This window comes from Chiloscyllium punctatum, chromosome 47 (assembly GCF_047496795.1).
Source record: "Chiloscyllium punctatum isolate Juve2018m chromosome 47, sChiPun1.3, whole genome shotgun sequence".
Lineage (NCBI taxonomy): Eukaryota > Metazoa > Chordata > Chondrichthyes > Orectolobiformes > Hemiscylliidae > Chiloscyllium > Chiloscyllium punctatum.
In genome coordinates, this window is record NC_092785.1 from 15,498,875 (window position 1) to 15,522,869 (window position 23,995).

A 23,995-nucleotide genomic window follows, 5' to 3' on the forward strand; every position below is an offset into this window, starting at 1 on the left:
GGTGCGGGATGTAGACGAGATGCATTGGAGGGCATCTTTAACTACATGGGAAGGGAAATTGTGGTCTCTAAAGAAGGTAATTGGGTGGGGACAGTATTTGGGGAAAGGGACAACCTTGGTGGAGGGGTAAAGGAGATAAATTCTGTTTCTCACTGATGATGGAGTGACAGCAAATGGCAAAAGACTGGGATCCTGATGGGCATCCCTGTGATCAGTCTCTGCATGCACTCACTGTGTGTGGGGGACAGAATTGGGTAGCAGGGAGGAGAGGTCTCCACAGGAAGGGGGATTTACTGAGGGCAAAGTCGGGGCAAATCCTGAGGAGGCCAGGACAGCATACACATCATTTCATTGCAGAGAGAATTGTGGTTAGGCACGATTGTTTGAAGATCCTCATCTGGGGGATCGTGAAGTGGCAGGGATTCTGGGACTGGGAGGAGAGGGAAGTAATCATGGGCCAGTCCACCCATACAGACTCATTTAATTAAAGCTCAGGGAGTTGGGCTCAGTGAGGGTGGGGTATGTAGGACACAGAGGGCGGTGTAGAACGAGGAAGAATGGAGAGGGAGGGTCAGTGCCAAAAGGGACACTGCACAATCTGGGAGGTTGCAAACATTCAGGGTGTGAAAAATAGGGAAGGGGTCACATAATTGAAGTAGATGCAAAACTTGGGGAAGGGCAGAAAAACAGGGTGGGTGTTACAAAATGAGGGCAATTTTGTTCCCACACCCCCATTTATGACCCCTCCACCACAAATTCTAATGGTGGCCGAGAGTAAGGTGTATAGGGTGGGGGGGCTGCCAAATTGGAGACAGTCACAACATCTGGGGAGGTGGGGTCTAAATTTGGGTTAAGCACATAATTGTGGAGGTTGAATATTGGGTCAAACTGGGGAGTGGATGATGCGGTGTCAGCTGAAGTCCATCCCTCAGTGTGGGGTGTGAATGGGTGGGTGAGAGGGTGTGGCAGGAAATGGCTGGAGTGTGGGATCTTGCTGTGTCCCTCCACCATCAGACCAAATGTTCATGAGTATTTGCACGTGGTCACTATGTGGGGCCCACGGCGGGTTATCAGGGAGAAGTGGGGGGTGGTTAAAGTCAAGGGGGCAAAGACAGACAGCGAAAGACCGAGAGAGAGAGAGAGAGAAAGACACAGACAAAAATAACAAAAAAATGACAGAAAGAGACAGAGAGAGGGAGAGAAAGAAAGACACACAGAGAAAAAGGCAGACAGAGAGAGATAAAGAGAGATAAAGTAAAAAGACAAGGAGAGACACAAAGAGAAGGGGAAAAGACAGACACACACAGAGACATAGAGAGAGAAAAATGCAGAGAGTGAAAAAGACAGAGAGAGAGAAAGACATGGAGATAGTAAAAAGACAGAAAATGAGAGAGAAAGAAAAATAGAAAGCCAGAGTGAAAGAAAACAGGTAGAGAGAGGCAGAGAGAGAGAGAGAGAGAGAGACAGAGATATATAGAGAGGAAAGAAAAAGAGAGATAGTCTGAGAGAAAGAAAGACAGAGAAAGGGGAAAACAAGCACACAAGCACACACACACACAGAGAAAGAGACAGACAGAGAGAGAGAGAAAGACGGACAAAGACAAAGACAGAGAAAGACAAACGGATGGAGAAAGACAGATAGAGAGATCGAGAGAGAGGGACAGAGAGACTGGAAGAGAAAAATAAACAGAGACAGAGTGAGCCTCTCAGAAATAATCACAAGATGTTTGCATAAAGGAACACAGAATCTTTGAACCTAATAATAAAACTCAAACAAACACGTAAAGTAAGCAAACTGAATGAACTTAAGTTTTATACAAATGATTATAAGTGTGTTATCTAACTGAACAGAATATATTCACAGTTTAACACAAGACCAGAATACAGATGACGATAAGTTTATTGCAGAATTGAACATAAGTATCTGATAGAATTGAATTTGAGATTATGAAACAAATGTACTTCATTCCCAGCAATATGTCAAGGCATATTATACGTTTTCCATTTTTCCGACAACAGTGGATCTGTCAGTGCTGGGAAGTTGTTGCGTCTCATACATTGTGTTGAAGGTGTTCATACTCAAGCCTTTGTCATTGACTGCACCAATAGCAGTCTCCCTCTGCTGGTCACTGTCAGTATTACCCCTCACACACAGACACTCATAGCAGAGTGGGGGGCGTCGGGTAAGTTTTGGCGCCGCCCTTTTGGTACCTATCATTTGGCCCTGCCGTTTTGGCTGCAAACTGTTTTGGCGCTCATTACTTTAGCGCTGAGCTGTTTTGGTGCCAAATCAGAATTTTTAAAAAAGTCTTGTTTGGTTAAAGAAGAGAGGATGACGAACGACCCGATATAATTTTCTCAACGAGCAAGAGTTGATAGTCAAAGCTGTAATGATCCACTGTAGATTCAAATCTCGTTTTGTAATCATTTTCTCTTTTAACAATTGTTAATTGTCATCTACTGCCTTGATGATACTTAAGCCCTTCTGTCTTCACATTGGAAAGCTGTAATATAATTTTCTTTCTATGTTCTTGCAGAGCCCATACCAGAAATGGCTGAAAACATTCTAAGCAAAAGTGACAAACCAAAATTTTCACACGATGGTTATCAATATGTATTGACGCCAAAACATCTCAGCGCCAAAGCAATGAGCGTCAAACAGTTTAGAGCCAAAACAGCGGGGCCAAATGATCGGCGCCAAAAGGGCGGTGACATATATTCCCATTCCACCCCCTTGGAAATGTCAACGTTACACACACACCCACAACTCCACACTGACACACACACACACACACACATCTCCACACTCACTCACACTCTCACACACTCACACCACATCTCAGTTCTAACTGCGATGCTCCTTTATTAACGTTATCCTGTCCTTGTTTTTTTTCATAGATGCCATAGACGACACAGACTCCAAAAAGTCTGGGGTTGAAGGGTTTTAGGGCCAGTTAGTTTCTGTCAAAGAGAGACTGCCTCAGATCTTGCGTTTGGTTTTACCTTTTGTGCCAAGGGGTGTTTAGGGGGATTATTGCAAGCATTTAGAACAGCATCATTAAATTGGGATGATCTGTTGGTTTTTCAGACAGGTGGTTATTTTGTATTTTATTCTCTTTTTTTTGTTTTTCATTTGATAATCTTGTAAATAAATTCTGTTTAGTTTGTAACTACGTGGTTTGGCCAACTGCCTCCCTTACGGAATATCTACGTTCCACCTGCGAAGAACAACAAGCAAAGTTAGGGTTTGTGTTACCTTCTAGAAACGTTTTGAGGGGTCTGACCTGATCCATAACAGATTCGGTCTCTTTGCAGGATTGATTCTATAGTTCCACTTTCATATTAGGATTGTTGGACTGAAAGGCAGCGGGTGATAGGTATTAATGTCTTTTGTTCAGAGTGGTGAGTTTGGTTGGTTAAAACAATGCATGAGTACCAACGGCTCTTTCATTCACCAAGAGTTTTCTGGCGGAGGGAAAGAAGTGACCTTGGTAGTTTGCGAAAAGTGCTTAATGCCAAGCTGCTGGAATTAACAGACAAGCTGGAGTTGGAGAAGCCTCCTTCCATGAGGAAAGGAGTGAAAAATACAACAATAACTCAGTATTTACATTACCTGAAAACACCATCAGAATCTTTCGAGAGGGCTAAAAGTCAATTGAAAATTCAGATAGTTAGCTTAAGATTTCAGTTCTACAAATCTTTGCAATTTGCATCCCAGTTTGAAAGGGTGGTCAAGGAGGTGTTTCGCATCTTAGATTCATTGATTAGATTTTGAATCTCAGAATAGGGACATCAGGTTGAGGTATTACTGAATGTTAGTGAGTCATCTTCCATTGTACAATAAGACGTGCTGGTCACAGTGTTATAGAAAGGATATCATTAATTGGAGAAGAGGGAGAAAAGTCTTACCAGAATGTTGTTAGGATTGGGTTCTAAAAATAAGCTGAATAGGTATGGAATTTGAATGGTGATCCAATAGAAGGTTATAAACTCATGAGGAGCATAGATAAGCTTTCCTCTAGAGTGGAATCAGGCTATTTAGCCCAACAAATCCACACCATACCACCCTGCTCAATTTCCCCTCCCTATATTTACCCATGATGAATGCACCTCACACTATGGCGTAATAAAATGGCCATTACATCGGACCTGCACATAATTGTATTTGGGGAGGAAATACAAAATACATGGGGAGAATGCGCAAACTCCGCATTCACTGTCACTCAAGATGGGGGGGGGGGGGTGCAGAAAGAGAATCAAATGAGAGTCCATTGCACTGTGAGGTAACATGGGCTGATAACCGATGGTCCTTCCCCTAGATGTGAAAAATTCAAAAATAATGGATATATTTTCAATGTGAGAGTAGACAGTTTTATGACCGACATTATGAGACCTCTTTTCAGTGTCAGTTGTCTGTGTATTGAATTGCCAGAAGAAGTGATTGATGCAGGCATAGGTACAACTTTTAAATGACATTTGGATAATCTGGCAACAGGACAGTTGGGAATAAGGTGGGTAGCCATGATGGAGAGGAACACAAAAGCATGGGGTTATTGTGTGAAAGAACACAAAATCGTGGGAGACCTAACGATTTTGTGTTGACTGCCGTCCTCCATGTACAATATTTCACTTTGAATCCGTGGTGGCAAATGGCAACAAAAATATGAAAGGTGAAAACGACCGTGGACCAGACAGAGCAGTCCATGAAAGCGGACATCAGGATCTGGTTGAGGGCACATACTTGAGTAAGAAAATAGATCAAAGTCGTCACATGATAATATGCAAGTTGATCGAAAATCATGCAAAAGGCGATAACAAGGAGATCCGAAAGAGCCATGGCTAACAGGTATAGAGTCACTGATTTGGAAAGTCCGCAATTGCCTCGGCACAGGATTATAATAGTCACAAAATTTGCTGCAAAAAATAAAGGAACGCAAACATTAATAAAATATATCTCCAGGGTGATAAAAGTTAGCTTGAACTCATTAGAAAAAATATTTGACAATGGAAGTCGTGTTTGCTCTGCAGTATATTGAAAGCAAAACCTTGAAGTATTGCTTTTGTTGAGATTTTGGAATGACGGAACCTTCATTCCTGTACAGATCGCTCTTTGGGAGATGGCATTCTCTAAGTCCCAGCACTGGGTGTTTATTCCATTCTCCTGGCTATCAAACTCAAGATTTCTTTTGAGATTCCAGTGTGCTACTGGTGGAAAGTGAATCCATCAGAACTCTCATAAACAATCGAAGGGCAATGCTCTCCCCTCAATGAAAGCAAAGACGGTGGCTTCGGGACTTTGGAAACAATCACAGAGTCTGCTGGAGAAACTCAACAGGTCTGGCCGCACCTATGGAGGAACAAACAGAGTCCCCGTATGACCTTATTGAGCAGAAGGAGGAAAAGGCGATGAAATCTGAAAGTAAATTTTGATTCAAGATTACAGATGTTTGGACTTACTATTAACTTGATTTATAATTCACCAGGAGAGACTCGAAGTGGGTCTTCGCATTTTGTATCAGTTGTTAAATCCATTTTAGAGACACAGAGATAATCAGCACACTTCGATCTATCTTGTCCATCCTGACTAATATCCTACATTCATCTAGTCGTATTTGCCAGCACTTGGCCCATATTCCTCTAAACCCTTCCTATCATTGACTCAACCAGACGCCTCTTAAACGTTGTAATTCTACCAGTTTCCACCATTTCCTCTGGCAGCTCATTCTATACACATACTATTGAATAGTCTTCACCCACGATTTCCGATCATGCATTCCAAACGAGATGTTGCTTAAAAAGAGCCTGAGATATCCCCTGACATGTGTCTTCAAACTGCCTGCGATATATTCCCCTGAATGTCAACTGTTTGGCAGTTTCTCCCTAAAAGACACCTCAATTGCAACATGCTAAAGTTATGAACGAAGCTATGAACAAATCCTGCTGTTTATGCAGAGATAGTTCCCATCTCTCCACCTGTTCTCTCTCGGTATGGAATACAACGGTGACATGATTCCATATACACAACAATAAACGGTGATTTTGTCAAATGTTTCGACGTTCTGTACCTGGAATTTCAATACATGCAAGTACAAAGTAATAGTGTTCCTGAATACTCGTCAGTAACAAGAACAGCTGGATATCCATTCCTGATGGGGATTGATGGCTCTGATTGGCTTCGAATGGAGAAAAAAATAAGTAAGTGCCCCAATATTCGATCCTGCACTGGGTGTTCATGTTTATAGTAATCCCGATATCCCATGGGGTCATTCTCAATGGTAATGACAAGGCTCTAGGACTCACGTTCACTGACATATGACGCATCCTGGGTCGGGAGCAGATTGTGTAATAAATGCCAGCACTACACTGATAGGGCCACACGGTCGTTTAGTATTTAGCACTGCCGCCTCACAGTTCCAGGGACCCGGGCATGATTCTATCCTTGGGCGACTGCCTGCCTGAATATTTTCCTTATATTTGCGTAGGTTGCATCCACGTGCTCTGGTCTCCTCCCACAGTGCAAAGTTGTGTAGGTCAAGGTGGATTAGCCATGCTATGGTGTCCAGGCGTGTGCAGTTTAGATGGGATAATGCACGGATAGGGTGGGCGGAGCTGGGAGGGATGCTTATTGAAAGATTGGGGTGACTCAATGGACTAACTAAGCGGCCTGAGCTGCGGAGTTGGGTGAAATACTTGTAGACTGGGAGGCAGTATGTTAGAATTAGTTTGTGAAGTGTTGGAGCATACGAAATGTTTTTTACGTGTTCCCTGGAAATTTCATGCGCTTTGTCTGTGCTTAAAGATTGAAAATTGACACCTGTGACCAGCTGCTTGAGTTTGTTTGGGCACAGAGAGCCCGTATGGAAAGATTTTGTATGAACAGGCCATACAATTAGTGGGCCAAACAGCAGTTTTCTTTTTTAATGACATGACAGGCTTTTGAGTTTAGCCAATCAATGAAAACCGGGGACTTAGATACCCAAAACCTATTGCATTTAAAACTGATGGTTTTGACAACTTAGGACCAATCCTATTGCAAGAAACATTGGCATTTCATCATGGGTATAAAAGGAAACATTAGTTGTACAGAGATCCCAGAGCAACTTTCCTGTACTCAAACCCACTGGTGATAAAGGTTACTTTCCCATGAGCTTTGCTAATAACTTTAGTACATCCGTCTGTTAGCCTTCAGTGACTGGATGCCAAAGGCACTAAACTTCCTTTGTACATCTGGACTTCTCGACGTTCACCCTGCTCTGTTAGGTCACGCTTCTGTTGTATGAACTTGGACATCACGTTGAGGTTGTACAGGACGTTGGTGAGGCATCTTCTGTAATACAGTGTACAGTTCTGATCACGGAGGGCTGGAGTTATAAGGAGAGGCTGGGACTTGTATTCCTGTAGCGCAGGAGGCTGAGGGGTGACCTCACAGAAGTTTATAAAACCATGAGGGGTATAGATAGTGTAGATTGTGTAGATAGTGAAATTCAGAGGTGAGGAATTTCAAGGCTGGCGGCATCTTTTGAAAGTGAGAGGAGAAAAAAATTGAAAGACAAGGGGTGCAAGCTTTGTTTTTAAACACAGAAAGTACTGAAGAAGGGTTATACCCCAAACGTTGACTTCTCAACCACCTGATGCTGCCTGCCTCGCTGTGTTCCTCCAGCCTCCTGCTTGTCTACCTTGGATTCAGGCGTCTGCAGTTTCTTTGTCTCTCTCTATGACTCTTTATCTATGACTGTATGTTCCACATCTCGAAATAAACATCCTATTCCGAAGAATACCAAAGAAATAGTCAAAAGAACAACTATATCACGACATCATCAACTTGCCTTCCATTTCGTGACATCCTCAATGAGTTTCAATAAGGTCAAATATGATGTTTGCTTCCCTATTGCAAAGCCGTGCTCTGATAATCAGATCATTGTTATTCAAATGTCCATTAATCATTCCTTCCTTGACAGATTCCACCACTTTACCTGCTACCGTGGTGAACAGTCTGTTGTTCCTGTGTGTTTCTTTTCTCTAATGTCCCTGGCACGGAGGTTCAGTGGTTAGCAAAGTGACTCCGTGGTTAACACCGCACCTCAGTGGTTACCACAATGGTTCATGGTTAGCATGATAGCTCAGTGGTTAGCACGGTGACTCAGTGAGTAGCACGGCACCGCAATAGTTAGCATGATGTTTCACGGCTAGCACGGTAGCTCAGTGGTTAACATGGTAACTCAATGGTTAGCACAATATCTCAGTGGTGAGAACGATGGCTCAGTGGTTAGCATTGTAGCTCAGTGGTTAGCATAGTGGCTCAGCGGTTACAGGTCAGCTCAGAGGTAAGCACGTTGGTTTGGTGCATATCACATTAGATCAGTGGTTAATGCGGTGGCTAGACAGTTAGCACAGTAGCTCGGTGGTTAACAAAATAGGTCAATGGTTAGAAAACTGGCTCATCAGTTAGCATGATGGCTCAGTAATTAACACCATAGATCAGTGGTTAACATGTTAGCTCAGTGGTTAGCACGGTGGCTCAGTGGTTAGCTTAGACACTCAGTGGTTACCATAGTAGCTCAGTGGTTATCACGGTGGTTCGATGGTTGGCACTGTGGCTCAGTGGTTAGTTTAGTCTCTAAATGGTCAGCACGGTGGCTCAGTGGTTAGGTTAATCTCTCAGTGGTTAGTACAGTGGCTCAGTGGTTAGCCGGGTGGCTCGGCGGTTAGTTTTGTCTCTCAGTGGCTAGCACGGTTGTTCAGTCGTTAGCCCAGTGGCTCTGTAGTTAGCCCAGTAACACAGTGGTGAGCACAGTAGATGAGTACTTAGTTTAGTCTCTAATTAGTTAGCACGGTGGCTCGGTGGTTAGTTCAGTTCCTCAGTGGTTAGCATGGTGGCTCAATAGTTAGCACAGTCGCTCAGTGATTAGCAAGGTGACTCAGTGGTGAGCAAGGTGGCTCAGTGGTTAACGCAGTTGCTCAGTAGTAAGCAAGGTAGCTCAGTGGTTAGCGTTGTGGATCAGTCGAGAGTAAATATACTCAGTGAGTAACTTGGTAGGTCAGCAGTTAGCATGGTAGGTCAGCAGTTAGCACGGTGGATCAGTAGTTAGTACTGTAGCTCAATGGTTAAAATGGTGGCTCAGTTGTTAGCATGGTAGCTCAGTGGTTAGCACGATGGTTCACTGATTAGCACAACAGATCATGGTTAACATCGTAGTTAACTGATTTGCACTGTGGTTCAGTGGTAAGCACATCAGCTCAGGTTTTAGCACGGTGGTTATAACATTAGTTCTGTGGTTGGCACAGTGTCTCCCTGGTTAGCAGAGAAGGTCAGTGGTTAACATATTAGCTCAGTGGTTAGCAAAGTGGTTCAGTGGGTAACAAAGAAGTTCAGTGGTGAGCATGGTATCTCAATGGTTAGCACGGTGCCTTAGTAGTCATTTCGTTATATCTGTGGTTAGCTCAGCGATTATCACATTAGCTTAATGGTTAACACAGCAGTTCAGTGGTTAGCACAGCGCCTCAGTGGTTAGCACAGGCGCTCATGGGTTCGGATGGTGTTTCGGTGTTTATCACAGTAGATCAGGTGTTACCACGAAGGCTCAGTGGTTAGTGCATGAGCTCAGTGGTTAACATGTTAGATCAGTGGTTCACTCTGTGGCTCAGTGGTTAGCCCGGTAGCTTAGTGGTTCACACATTAGCTGAGTGATTATCACATTAGCTCAGTGGTTAGCATGGACGCTCAGTGCATAGCAAGGTAGATAAGTGTTTCACTCACCAACACAGTGGTCAGCACGGTTGCTCTTTAGTTAGCATGGTAGGACCGTAGTTAACACAGTAGTACAGTAGTTAGCAAGGTGGCTCAGTGGTTAGCACAAGAGGTCAGTTTTTATCATGGCAGCTCAGTGCTGAACACAGTGGCGCAGTAGTTAGTACTGTTGCTCAATGATTAACATGATGGCTCCATGGTTAGCACAATAGCTCAATGGTTAACACGGTACCTAACTGATTATCATGTTAACTCAGCAGTTAGCACGGTAGCTCAGTGGGTAGCATGGTTGCTTGGTGGTTAGCACAGTACCTCACTGATTAGCATGATAACTCGGGGGTTAGCCCAGTGGCTTTGGAGAGCACGTCTGCTCAGATTTTAGCATGGTGACCTGGTGGTAATCATATTAACTCAGTGGTTAGCATGGAGGCTCCTGGGTTAGCACAGGAGCGCAGTTGTTCCCATGGTAACACAGTTGTCAGCAAAATAGCTCAGTGGTTAGTACATTAGCTCAGTGGTTAGCACAGTAGGTCAATGGTTAGCACAATACATCATGGATTATCACGTTAGCTCAGAGATTAGCGTGGTAGGTCAGTGGTTAGCACAGTGGTCCAGCGTTGAGCCCAGTAGCTCAGTGGTTAGTATAGTACCTCACTGATTACTGCGTTAGTTAAAGGATTAGTACGGTGGCTCAGTGGTTAGGACGTTTGCTCAATAGTCAGCTCAGTTCCTCACTGATTAGCATGGTAACACAGTGGTCAGCACGGTCACTGTGGTGAGCACGTTATCTCAGAATTAGCGTGGTGGCCTGGTGGTTATCATACTGACTCAGTGGTTAGCATGGAGGCTGTCTGGTTAGCACAGGAACTCAGAGTTTAACACGTTAGCTCAGTGATAAGTGCGGTAGCTCAGTCATTCACACAGTGGCTCAGTGGTCAGTTTAATAGCTCAGTGGTTAGCATGGCCACACGGTGGTTAGTTCAACAGCTATGTGTTCAGCATTGTGGCTCAGTGGTTACCACAGTAGCTCAGTGTTTGACATGTTAGCTCAGTGGTTAGCACTGTAGCTCAGTTTTTAGTATGGTGGTGATAGGATTCGTGATTATTTTAGTTGCTCAGTGGCAAGCACAAAGCAGATTATTTATTACATTAGCTGAGTGGTTAGCATGGTAGCTCAGTGAGTATCACGGTGATGCCATCATTAATGTTGTAGCTCATTGGTTAACACGGTAGCTGAGTCTTTATCACAGCAGTTCAGTGGTTAGCACGGTGGCTCAGTCTTTAGTAGAGTAGGTCAGTGGTTAGCATGGTTACTCAATTGTTAGCACCATAGCTCAGTGGCTAGCACAGTGGGTGGGTAGTTAACTGAGTAGCTCATTGGTTAGCATGATGGCTCTGTGGTGAGCACTGCACCCCAGTGGTTAGCACATCATCTCAGTGGTTAGCATAGTAACTCAATGGTTAGTATGGTAGCTCAGTGGTGAGCATGGAGGCTTGGTGGCTAGCACAGCATATCAGTGGTTAGCAGTTTAACTCAGTGGTTATCACAGTGGTTCAGTGCTTCACACAGTAACTCAGTGGTTAACATTGTAGCTCAGTTGTTTGCATGGCATATCAGTGGTTAACACTAATCATTGGTTAGCACAGTAGCTCAGTGTTCAGCATGTTGTCTCAGTGGTTAGCACTGCAGCTCAATGGTTAATAATGTAGCTCAGTGATTTGTCTGGCGACTCAGTGATTATCATGGTAAATCAATGGTTCGAACTGCTGCCTTACAGCACTAGGGACCTCCATTTGTTTCCACCCTTATGTTGCGATCTCTGTGCAGTTTGCACATTCTGCTTGTGTCTGCATGTGTTTCTTTTGCGTTTACTTATTTTTGTTACATGTACATAATACAGTGAAAAAAATGTTTTGTGAGCTGCATAGGCAGATCGTAGCAAGGACATCCAGAGCAGAGGTACTTGGACAGAGCGAAGGATCGCAAAGGGCACATCACGTCACTCAAGGATGATTGACGTACAGAGGGAACTTGTGGTCCAACTCCACAGTTCTGTGGAAGTGGCAATGCAAAGGCAAAAGGCGGTAAAGAACATTGAACAGAAAAATCAAGAGCGGGAGTAGGCCATTTGACCCTTTGAGCCTGCTCCTCCATTCAATAAGATCAGGGCTAATCTTTTCAGGGGCTCAGCTCCACATATCCGCATCTCACCAGAACGTTTAATTCCTTCACTATTCAAAAAATAATCGATTTTAACTTCACAAACATTTACTGAGGAAAACTCAACTGCTTCATTGGACTGCAAATTCCACAGATTCTGTTGAAGGTTGGGATGGTACCCCATGCTTCCTTGTCTAGTAGTACAGACGGTACCAGAACTCCACAAGAACCCTTCCTAATGTTCCCACCCAGGAAGGACAGGACTATAATCACATGCTTACTATGGATACTCAAATGGAAACTCTCCGATGTCTATTGTGATATTTGCACTGCGAATTAACTCGATGGTTTCTGTGTGTAATGAACTGAAATGAAACAGTATTTTACAATAATGTTGGAATAAATCGATAATAGTCTTAATTAAACATGAACCTTATAACATTTTGGTGCAACACAAAAGAAGGCCTAATAGTTTGAGTAATGTACATTGATGAATGCAAATAAATGAATTAACTCCATGTGTTCAAAGCAGTTTGTCATATGAAGAAAAGAAAATTAAAATGTTTATGCATGAATTCGAAACATAAGACTTGATCATTCAGTACGGCTATTCAGCTGAAGAAAACTCCTTTCTTCCCAAAAATGTATGAATTCCAAGAATTCAACATTTACTCTGACTATTTAATGAAACAACAGAGATATACTTTTTTTGTCCTTTCTCAAAGTCACAAGAATTCTTAATTTTTTGGGGGATGAGAAAATGTTATACCTTTTTCAGATTAGAAATACAATAAATGCTGACATCGAAGTCACATTTAATCAAATAATTACAACAGATTCCATGGTTAAAACAGAAATTGATATTCACAATGATTGTACAAGAAGAATAGAAAGTGGGACAAGAGAGAAGGGGGAGTGGAGTTTTTTGATAAGGGATAGCATGAATGCTGCACTTAAGGAAGATATTCCTGTGAATACATCCAAGGAAGTTATTTTGGCGGAACTGAGAAACAAGAACGGGATGATTACCTTATTGGGATTGCATTGTAGACTCCTTTATAGTCAGCGGGAAATTGAGAAACGAATTTGTATGTAGATCTCAGTTGTCTCTAAGAATAATAGGATGGCTTTAGTAGGGGATTTTAACCTAACAACCACAGAGTTAAGGGTTTAGTTGGAAAGGAATTTCTTAAGTTCGTACAAGACAGTTTTCTTATTCAGTATGCGGATGCTCCTATGAGAGAAGGTGCAAAACTTGACCTACACTTGGAAAATAACGCAGGACAGGTGACTTAAGACGGGGGGTGGGCACTTTGCACCAGTTACCATAATTCTATTAGTTTTAAAATAGTGATGGAAAAGGATAGACCGGATACAAAAGTTGAAGTTCTAGGTTGGAGGAAGGCAAGACATTTTAAAAGCTGACTGGGGACAGATTTCGCAGCTAAAGGGACAGTTGGAAAGTGAGAAACCTTCAACATTGAGATAACGACAATTCAGAGACAGTATGTTCCTGTTCTGGTGAAAGGAAAGGCTGGTAGGTGTCGGAAATGCTGGATGACCAAAGAAATTGAGGTTTTGGTTCAGAAAAAGAAGGAAGCATAATTCAGGCATGGACAGGAGAGATCGAGTGAATCCTTACAAGAGTATAAAAGAACTAGGATTATACCTGTGAGGGAAATCAAGAAGGTAAAATAGGGACATGAAATAGCATTGAGTAATCGAGTGAAGGAGAATCCAAAGGGTTTTTCCAAGTACGTTTTGGACAAAAGGGCAAGTATGTAGAGAATTGGGTCCTCAAAGATCAGCAAGGCAGCCTCTGTGTGGAACCACAGGAGATGTAGGCGATAGTAAGTAAGTAGGTTGCATTAATGTTTACTGTGGAGAAGACATGGGAGATATGGAATGTGGAGAATTGAATGGTGACATCTTGAAAATGTCCAAAAATGGAGAGGAGGTGGTGCTAGATGCATTGAAAGGCAAAACATTGGATAATTCCCCAGGACCTTATCAGGTAGTCCCTAGAACTCTACTGGAAGTGAGTATAGAGATTGCTGTGCACCTTGTGAAGATATTTTTATCATCGATAGTCACAGGTGAGGAAGACTGGAGGTTGGCTAACGTGGTGACGTAATTTTGAGTGGCACGGTGGCTCAGTGGTTAGCACTACTGCCTCACAACACCAGAGACCCAGGTCTGATTTGTGCCACGTGCAACTGTGTGTGTGGAGTTTGCACATTCTCCCTGTGTTCTCTTGAGTTTCCTCAGGGTACCCCGATTTCCTCCCACTGTCCAAAGCTGTCCAGGTCAGATGAGTTGGCCGTGTTACATTGCCCCATAAAGTAGGTGCATTAGTCATGGGTTAATGCAGGGAAATTGATCTGGGTGGGTTACTCGTCGGAGGGTCGGTGTGGATTTGTTGGGTCAAATAGCCTGTTTGCTCACTGTAAGGAAACTAATCAATTTAAGAATAGTCTAAAGGAAAAGGTAACTGTAGAACGTTACCTGTAGCCTGACATTGGAGCAGGACTAGTTGCTGGAGGAAATCCTGTGCGACAGGATTTATGTGCATTTGGAGAGGCAAAGACTGACTAGTGATAGTCAGCATGTGTAGGAAATCATATCTCACTAACTTGCTTGAGCTTTGTGAAGAAATAAGAAAGAAGACTGATGAGGGCAAGCGGTAGACGTGACCTATATGGACTTCAGTAAGGCGTTCGATGAGGTTGCACGTGGGAGACTGGTTAGCAAGGTTAGATCTCACGGAATACAGGGAGAGATAGCCATTTGAATACATGGTATTGAATATAGGCTCGAAGGTCGAATAAAGAAGGTGCCGTTTGAGGCTTGTTTTTCTCACTGGAAGCCTGTGACAAGTGGTGTGCCACAAGGATATAAATGTGAACATCTGAGGTATGCATCGTAAGTTTTCAGATGCCAACAAAATTGGAGGGGTTGTGGACAGCGAAGAAGGCTACCTCAGAGTCCAATGGGATCTTGATCAGAAAGGCCAATGGGTTGAGGAGTGGCAGATGGATTTTAGTTTGGATGAATGTGAGGTGCGGCATTTTGGAAATGCAAATTAGGCCACGACTTATACACTTCATGGTCAGGTCCTGGGGAGTGTTGTTAAACAAAGAGACCGTGGAGTACAGTTTCTTAGTTCCTTTGAAGTAGGGTCTCAGTTAGATAGGAGCGTGATGAAGACATTTGGTACGTTTCCTTTTATTGGTCAGACCATTGATTATAGGAGCTGAGAGGTCATGTTGTGGCTGAACATGGCATTGGTTCCACCACATTGAGAATATTGCGTGCAATTCCAGTCTCCTTCCTATCGAAAGGCTGTTGTGAAACTTGAAAAGGTTCAGAAAAGATTTCCAAGGATGTTGTCCAGGCTGAAGGATTTAAATAAGATGGACAGGGTGAATAGGTTGGGGCTGCTTTCCCTGGAGCGTAGGAGGCTGAGGGGTGACCTTATAGGTGTTTATAAAATCATGAGGGGCATGTAGAGGATAAATAGAGAAAATCTTTTCCCTGGGGTGGCAGTGTCCATACCTAGAGGGCATAGATTTAGTAAGAGATGGGAAAGATATAAAAGGGAGCTTTTATATCTTTCATGCAGTGGGTGTTGCATACATGGAATGAGCTGCCAGAGGAACTAGTGGAGGTTGGTAAAATTACAGCATTTAAAAAGAATCTGAATGGGTATATGAATAGGAAGGATTTAGAGAGAGATGGGCGATATGCTCACAAATGGGGCTAGATAATTTGGGAACCACACAATGGTCAGTTTCCGTGCTGCACATCTCTGTGACTCTTTGACTGTATCATGAATTACCTTTGCATTAGATCACATACTGAGCCATAATTGCACATCTATCCCCCTGGGTAGATTCAATACTTATTAGATATTAGCAACAAGTAGATTTTTCAAAATGCTGTGAGTGAATTTAAGAATAATGAGAAATCACGTATTGATGTTCAACTGAGCAATTTGTGGAAATGACCAAGAATTATTGCAGTGAAAACTAATTAGAGTTCTCTGAATATCTTAAGCCGAGATTACTGATTACAAACAGTCCAACAACAGCATCTCCAAATCGAGATCAATACGGTCATGCAACTGAGCAAAAATCAAACATTGACAATGAGTGTTGGATGGAAATTGTTGGTTCCATTGTGGGATAGTTATCCTGCAAAAATAAAGGAATTTTATATTGCATTGTTGGTGCTAAGAAATAATGACTCAAATAAAAATGTAACCCTCACTACACTTGTTAGAGAGACTAAATCAAGTTATGGATTAATTATTCTGATGACAATTATTGGATGCTTGATATTAGAATCCAAATAAATGCATTGATTCAAGATTCTGAAATCACTTTGTTTTGATGCTGATTGGATGTTCATTAAAATCCGTAAAACTAGGAATAAGACAGCTTGATAGATGAGAAATTCAGTGATTATTAAACATAATTGCTTTTTGCTCAAAAATGAAGGCGAGACAAGCATTATATATTTCCTTCCAGTGGTTTTCTTATAGAGATATGCAAGTTTATTTGATGTAATTTCTATTTCCTCTCGAAGGGCATTGTAGCTTTGCTCTATTTTTAACACCCTTATCTCGCCTCAGGCGACTGTTGGGACGTTCTCCCCGTGACTGCGTGGGCTTCCTCCGTGTGCTCCGGTTCCTCCCACAGTCAGAAACTGTGCAGGTTACGTGAATTGGCCATGCTAAATTGCTCGTAGTGTTAGATGCAGGGGTAAATGTAGGGGAATGGGTCTGGGTAGATTGCGCTTCGGCGGGTTGGTGTGGACGTGTTGGGCCGAAAGTCCCGTTTCCATACTGTAAGTAATCGAATATTATCTATCTATCGAAATTACTTTGTTTGATCCTTTCAAACTTAATATAGGTTTGACCAGGGTCCCTGAAATGTTGCCTATAGGCTTATGGTACAAGCTCATATGAGATGGGTCTTTCACCTCGTCATACACCCCAGACACCTCCTCTCATCGTGATGCGAAGACATCTCTTGCTTGACCCACAAGTTTTGTTTGGATCAACAAAATCCACATGGTCACTGGCTACTGCATTTGTTTAGCCACTTTTTGAAATTAAATGAAAAAGGTTTCCACTTACTTCTTGTCACATGCAGGAAATGCTTGAACATGCTTAAAAAGTTTCTCTTCAGGCTTTCGCCCATCATGGGTTTGCTGATCCTCACTCTCTTCCTCACCAGACCTGCCTTCAGTCTTCATCTCCAGCCTTTTTAGCTGACTTTCCTTTCAGAGCGTCAGATTTTGAAGTTCAGACTCTCTTTCTTTTTATTTTACTTTTCCTTCTGTTAAAGCCATTCGTTCATTTTATTTCTCTTCTGATTTTACTCTTCATTGAAACGGTTTCATTCCTGCTGTCCTTTCCTTCTCTCTCGACTGTAACTCAAGTTGTCCATTTGCAATTGAATTCTTGCCATCTCTATAGATCCTGATGGTGTTACCAGCAAATATAATGGCGGAGCTGCTGCTGGAATCATCGCATCTTTCCTTCATTAGAAGATAGCTTCGATACCAGCTTGTCTTCAATCATCTTACTCACCTTCTGTCAAACTTACAAAGTCACATTGTCCACCTCCAGATAATTCTTGGCGAAGGGAAGAGCCATTGCTCTCCCAAGCTTTGTTTACCCAACCAAACCGAAACTCGAAATAAAGACACGAGCAACTACCACTCGCTGTTTAAATCTAACATGAGACCCAATCTTTACAGACCAAGACAGATCACTCAAAACATTCTTAAGGAGGCAGCCCAGAACATACTTTTTTTATTTGTTTCGGTAAGTGTCCAGTTAAAATTATCTGGAGTAAGTTAGCTACGTTAACTAACAGGTTTTGAAAGAAAACACCCAAGAGAGTGACTTCTCTTTCCTTTTTCTAACGTTAGCCCATACTACCTAAGTAGACGAATCATCAAATGTGCTTTCTGCCACTATCGTACTGTCCGTGATGAACAACGCCACCACCCACCTGACCCTTTTACCATCTTCTCACTTCTTTCTGACTCCTCAGGCAGTTTATCCAAATTGTCAATGAAAAATAATTTTCACTCACCAGGGACACTGATGATTGCAAGAACTGGATAATAAGTCTTCTTTATCACTAGAATAGGTGATTGGTCCATAATTATTTTTCCTGAAAGAAGGATGCCTTGTGTTTTAGGTGTTATCCTCAGAGCAGCACCTGGGCACAGCAATGGAAGGAAACCAGAACTGAAACAGAGAACGGCGGATAATGGAGGTCTCAACCTAACACTGAAAATGCTGGAGATTCTTGACAGGTTTGGCGGCGCTTGTGAAGAGAGAAACAACTTTAACGTTTCCAGACAAATGACCCTTCATCAGAACTGAAAGGAGCTGAGGAAGAAGGGCAAGGAGTCAATATCAGCCACGGAGAGGGCGCAGATAGCGACTTTTAAAAAAAAGTACGAGAGGTAAGCAAAGGGATTGCTGATGCTGAGCCAAGAGATCAAAGCTGTGTAGGGTGTGGCGCGAATTTTGAATGGTTGAATCAGGATTGGCTTCGCTGGTGGCACACAGAATAGGATCGACCAACACTGCAGAGATTAATGAAAATGAGGGAGAGAGATTACGCTCTCCAACTGTCATATTGATGAACAGATAATCCCTCAAAGGAATCCAAGAGGTAATTGATCATTAATATTATTGACAGTCTTTTAACGAATTGGTACTGAAGTGTTGTTCTTGCTTGATGTGCCAGTTGAAAGTGCATCATTAATCTTGCAATTGTAAAGTTTCTGGAAAGAGATTTCCCTGTTTCCATGTGGACTGGGATATTGCTCCATTCGAGCTCACTTAAATAAACAGAAAACAGTGTCCCTTGTTTCCTCGTTTCCTTTATAATTGAAAAGATTAAGGAGCGATTGAGTGGAAACCGTCAAGAAGTTAACAGCTATTCTGATGTCAAGGCTGCACCAGGGTGAGTTCCAACCTCATCTAAATCGGATCACTGTCTCATACCTGCACTTGATGGTTTGAAGGACCTTTTTGTTGGGCTGTAGACCTCAGGGACAGCAGAATCTGTTCAGCATGGTTCAGAACTAGAGGCCACTTGTGTTCTTTCACTTTCCACTTCGTTCGCTGTCAGTGTGCAACAGGTGTAGTTGTTCAAACAGGAGCACAGGTTACTCTTCCTACTTTGAGACTTTTGTGAATTATTGGCAGTATCGGTACACCTGAGCGACAAGTCCTGAGTACAAGTGTCTCCTGCTCTGGCGTTGTGTGATGACAGATTGATGAGAAATCTTTGATGTGCTCTATGTTGCAGCATTGACCTGTCTGGAACTGCTTGGTTCAACTCCATAAGAGCACGATCCTATTGTGTGCATGGCGGAGGGGATTGTGGGAAACATAAATAGCATCACGGCTGTTGGAAGTACACGATCCCAGGAGTAATGGGTGAGCATTTGCAACATTATGATGAGCGTAGGCTTGCTGCATTGCTTGGCTTACAGTTTCATAAGTTGAGTAAATGACGAGTCATCAACCGGTATAACTGCTCTTATAACAGTGTGTCAGCAGCAGGTTAGGGGAACAGAGATGCCTATGGTGTGACATGGGGTTCCTCAAATACCAAATATGTTGAGAGTACAAATAGTGCACCGAAGACAAATGTGGAATTGTTAATTCAAGCAACATAGGAGATTTGAAACTGGTGTGCTTTAGAATGTATGTGTGTGTGGGTGCATTATGGAGGGACAAGGAGATATCATTCTCAGTCATCACAAACAATGATTACCTTTGTGAGAAGTTTATAACTTGCCTACAGATGAGTCTGGATTTTTTCTATAGCAGGCAAATATTGTCGTTGAGATAGTTCTCACGCAGAGAGGCCTGCATCTTTCATAGTTGATCGATACATCTTCAGTAATCGCGTTCCACATCAACGAGAGTTGTGTGGATTTTATCCATCCCTTATTTGTGCAATCAATATCCTCCATATTCGATGGTTTCAACAGTCCTGCCCTCCCACCCCGCCCAAAATTATATACTTTATCTTGAACAAGCGAGACTGAATCCTGCGCAAAACTTGACGGGCACAGTTTTACTGTCATGGTTTACATTACAATAATTAAAATGTGGAAAGAGAGAAGTGGAGAGGGGCCAGAGTGGATGGAGAGAACAGTTACCTTGAACCATTTCTTCCTGTTCACAAACTCGCTCGAGAGTTTGTGAGCTTTGCGACGATTCATCATTTTCGGATGTCCATTCTGAGCCAACAAAAGGGTAACTTCCCCAGTGCAATTTACATATTAAAACATGCAACTTCTGCATCGTCAGCTGTTTCAGCTATTTCAATTGCACCTTCAACAAAGTTAATAACCTTGGTAAAGCCATGACCTTCCTTCTCAAAATTGAGGTAAACACGTTCCACTGTCGATGTCATCAGGATTAAAGTTTTGCCAGTCGTGCAATAGAAACTTGGGAATGACATCAGATTTTAGTAATTTACAATTATCAATAAAATATTCATTGATATAATTGTATCATTGCTGTGTCTCTCCTAAACCATTTAATTACATTCCATTGAAAAGCTTTGAGTTGAACTTGATCAGGTAATTACCTTTGAAAAGAAATGGATTTAGAATATTTATCTTACATTCAATTAAGCTGGTGTCTCTGGAAAGCGTTGAAGAAACACATAATATAGAGTTTCTGCCTTTTCCACGCCAAGCATTATTCTGTATAAGTCTCTCTTTTTTTCAATATTGCTCGTTATCTTTTGTCTTGCTCTCGTTTGTATTTTAATTTCATTGCAGGAGCAATCCAAGAGCGTTCCATCTCAGAAGGCTGTAAGACGTAGCAACAGCAATCAGCCACTCGCACCCCCTCTAGCCTTATCTGCCATTCTATAGGACCATGGCTGATTCGAGACTCCTCATGTTCACTTTTCTGTCCTTCTCCCCACAACCCCGTGATTCCCCATCTGATCAACAATCTATCTGTTTCAGCCTTAAATATACAAATGGACGCCACCCTCACAGCTTCCTGGGAAAAGTACTATCCCTGGGACAAGTAGTCACGAATGTACAACAATAAGCGTAGCCATGCGCCGTCCAGTCATTTCAAAGGATGGTCACCACAATCGATAATCAATGACTCTATTGTTCATGACTATTCGCATCTGTCTATATTACTGTCCAAACGAATAAGACAAAGGGTGCTTAATGATTTGGCTCGTTAACTTAAACTGAAAGGAAGCCAAGACAATTACAAGAAATCATGAGTTTTGTCTGTTCCTCTGTGGGTATGCCAATCTCCTTCGTTCTGTGATGTTATTCCATTTGTTCATTTTAGTGAAAGGTGTATCTCTGATTAAGCTGCGTCATCTCCTCACGAACACCTGGGGCAGCATAAATCTCTTCAGTGAATGTTATTCTGGTAGCGTTGCATCACGTTTATTTTGTCCTCAACGGGGGACATGTTCACCTTTAAATAAGGACGATTGATTGCCCTCAAATTCGTTGCAAGTGAATGCATCAATCTGGTTGCATTTCCAAACTTCTTCAGAGAATGGTGCAGCCAACAATTATACAGATAAGGAGAATTTACTATCCGATTCTAGCAGCCTTTGGCATTCCTGGTAAGTCAGTAATGTTTTGTTGTTCATACAATCATTGAATTGTCACAGCGTAGAAAGGGATTTCTGACACCCTGCTACTGCTTTGTGACAGTTTCTGACAATATGCGTGGTGAAGATCCGTGAGACACGTGAACAATAGGGGCAAGAAAGGTAATTTAGTCCTTCAAATTGGATTGCATTTGTAAACAAATTGGTGACCTCCAAGTCGCAGGTCGAGCAGGCAGGCAATAAAGCAACTGGAAAATTCTCACTTATTGCTAAAGTGATGGAGTACCAAAATAGGGAGGTGACACTGCAACTATACAAGGCATTAGAGAGACTGTACATGGATCACTGGTGAACATTTCGGACCCCTTACCGAAGGAAGTGTGTCCTTGCATTGGAGGCAGGTCAGAAGTGATTCATTCGATTGATGCCAGAGGGTTTGGTCATTAAAAGCGAAACTGAGTAGTTTAATCCGATACTCTCTTGAATTTAAAAGGATTGAGGGGAGAACTAATTGAGGCATATCGAAAATTAAACGGAATCTGCAGAGGAGTTGTCGACTGGATATTTTCTTGCTGGCACATTCCAGAAGAGAGTCCATAGTTTCTGGACAAGGGGGGAACAGTTTAAAACCACATAGAACATAGAACATAGAAAAATACAGCACAGTACAGGCCCTTCGGCCCTCGATGTTGCGCCGACCGAAGCAGACCTAACCTACACTAGCCCAATAACCTCCATATGCTTATCCAATGCCTGCTTGAATGACCATAAAGAGGGAGAGTCCACCACTGCTATTGGCAGGGCATTCCATGAACTCACAACCCGCTGAGTATAGAATCTACCCCTAACATCTGTCCTATACCAACCTCCCCTTAATTTAAAGCTGTGTCCCCAGTAACAGCTGACTCCATACGCAGAAAAAGGATCTCACTGTCAACCCGATCTAAACCCCTAATCAACTTGTACACCTCTATCAAATCTCCCCTAAACCTTCTTTTCTCCAATGAGAACAGCCCCAAGTGCCTCAGCCTTTCCTCATACGATCTTCCTACCCTGCCAGGCAACAACCTGGTAAACCTCCTCTGCACTTGTTCCAGTACCTCCACACCCTTCCTATAGTATGGCGACCAGAACTGTACACAATACTCCAGATGCGGCCGCACCAGAGTCTTATACAACAGCAACATGACCTCTGGAATCCGGAACTCAATTCCTCTACCAATAAAGCCCAGTACGCCATATGCCTTCTTCACAGCATTATTTACCTGGGTGGCAACTTTCAGAGATCTGTGTACATGTACACCAAGATCCCTCTGCTCATCGACACTACAAGTAGCCTACCATTAGCCCAGTAATCCATCTTCTTATTACTCCTACCAAAGTGAATGAGTTCACACTTAGCTACATTGAACTCCATTTGCCACCTTTCTGCCCAGCTCTGCAAATTATCTATATCCCGCTGTAACCTGCCACAGCCTTCTTCGCTGTCCACCACTCCACCGACTTCCGTGTCATCGGCAAACTTGCTCACCCAGCCTTCAAGCCCCTCCTCCAGGTCATATATAAAAATGACAAACAGTATAAAAATGACATGCGAAGAACTTCTTCCCTGAACGGACCATAAATCAGTTTAATTCAGTCTCAGATTGCACAGTCGACGTTGGGACAAATAACAAATTTATGGAAGGGTTCGAAAGAACTTGCAGTGAGGGATGTGCTGCTGGGCTCAGGAGAGTAGGCCACAAAGTGAGACCGAGATGAATTAGATATCATGGTTAAAAATGTGGGAACATGTTCGAGGAGCTGAATGGCCTCCACCTGCTCCGAGTACTTATCTTGGAGTTTCGAATAGCCTCTTCGGCTTCACATCCTTTTAACTGTACAGTAGATGGAAGTGAAGACTATATTCCAGCTGAGGCAGAAGTAGTATCTTACATACCATGGACATAAACTGCTTGTACTTGTATTCCCTGTCCATAGCAATTAACTGAGGTGACTTAGAAATCACTCTCTTGACCTTCTCTGCCAATGTCAGTAAACTTCCTCTTCATCAGCATTCCATGACAATACATTACTGAAACATACATGGCTTTATGACAAATTAATCGATTTGTTTTGTACTATTCTTCACTGCTTGCTTTAATTGAAGATTTTCATGTTTAAAATACTTATGCAATGCAAGAGAGCAGACTACGTGATGTTATGGTAGAGTGTAGTGCTGCACAGCAGGTGAGGGAGCTTTGGAGGAGCAGGAGAATCGATGTTTCAGTCAAAAACCCTTCAACATGAGGTTATGGACAGGGGGAAAGTTAGAGGTACAGACTGGACACTTTTTCTGATAATAAGTGTGAATTGACGGTCTTTGGATAGGTTTTGGGTGATGTGGGAATGGTGGTTTGGGTAGTTAAATGTTCCTTCTGCTGAATGTGGGAGGTAAGTGTC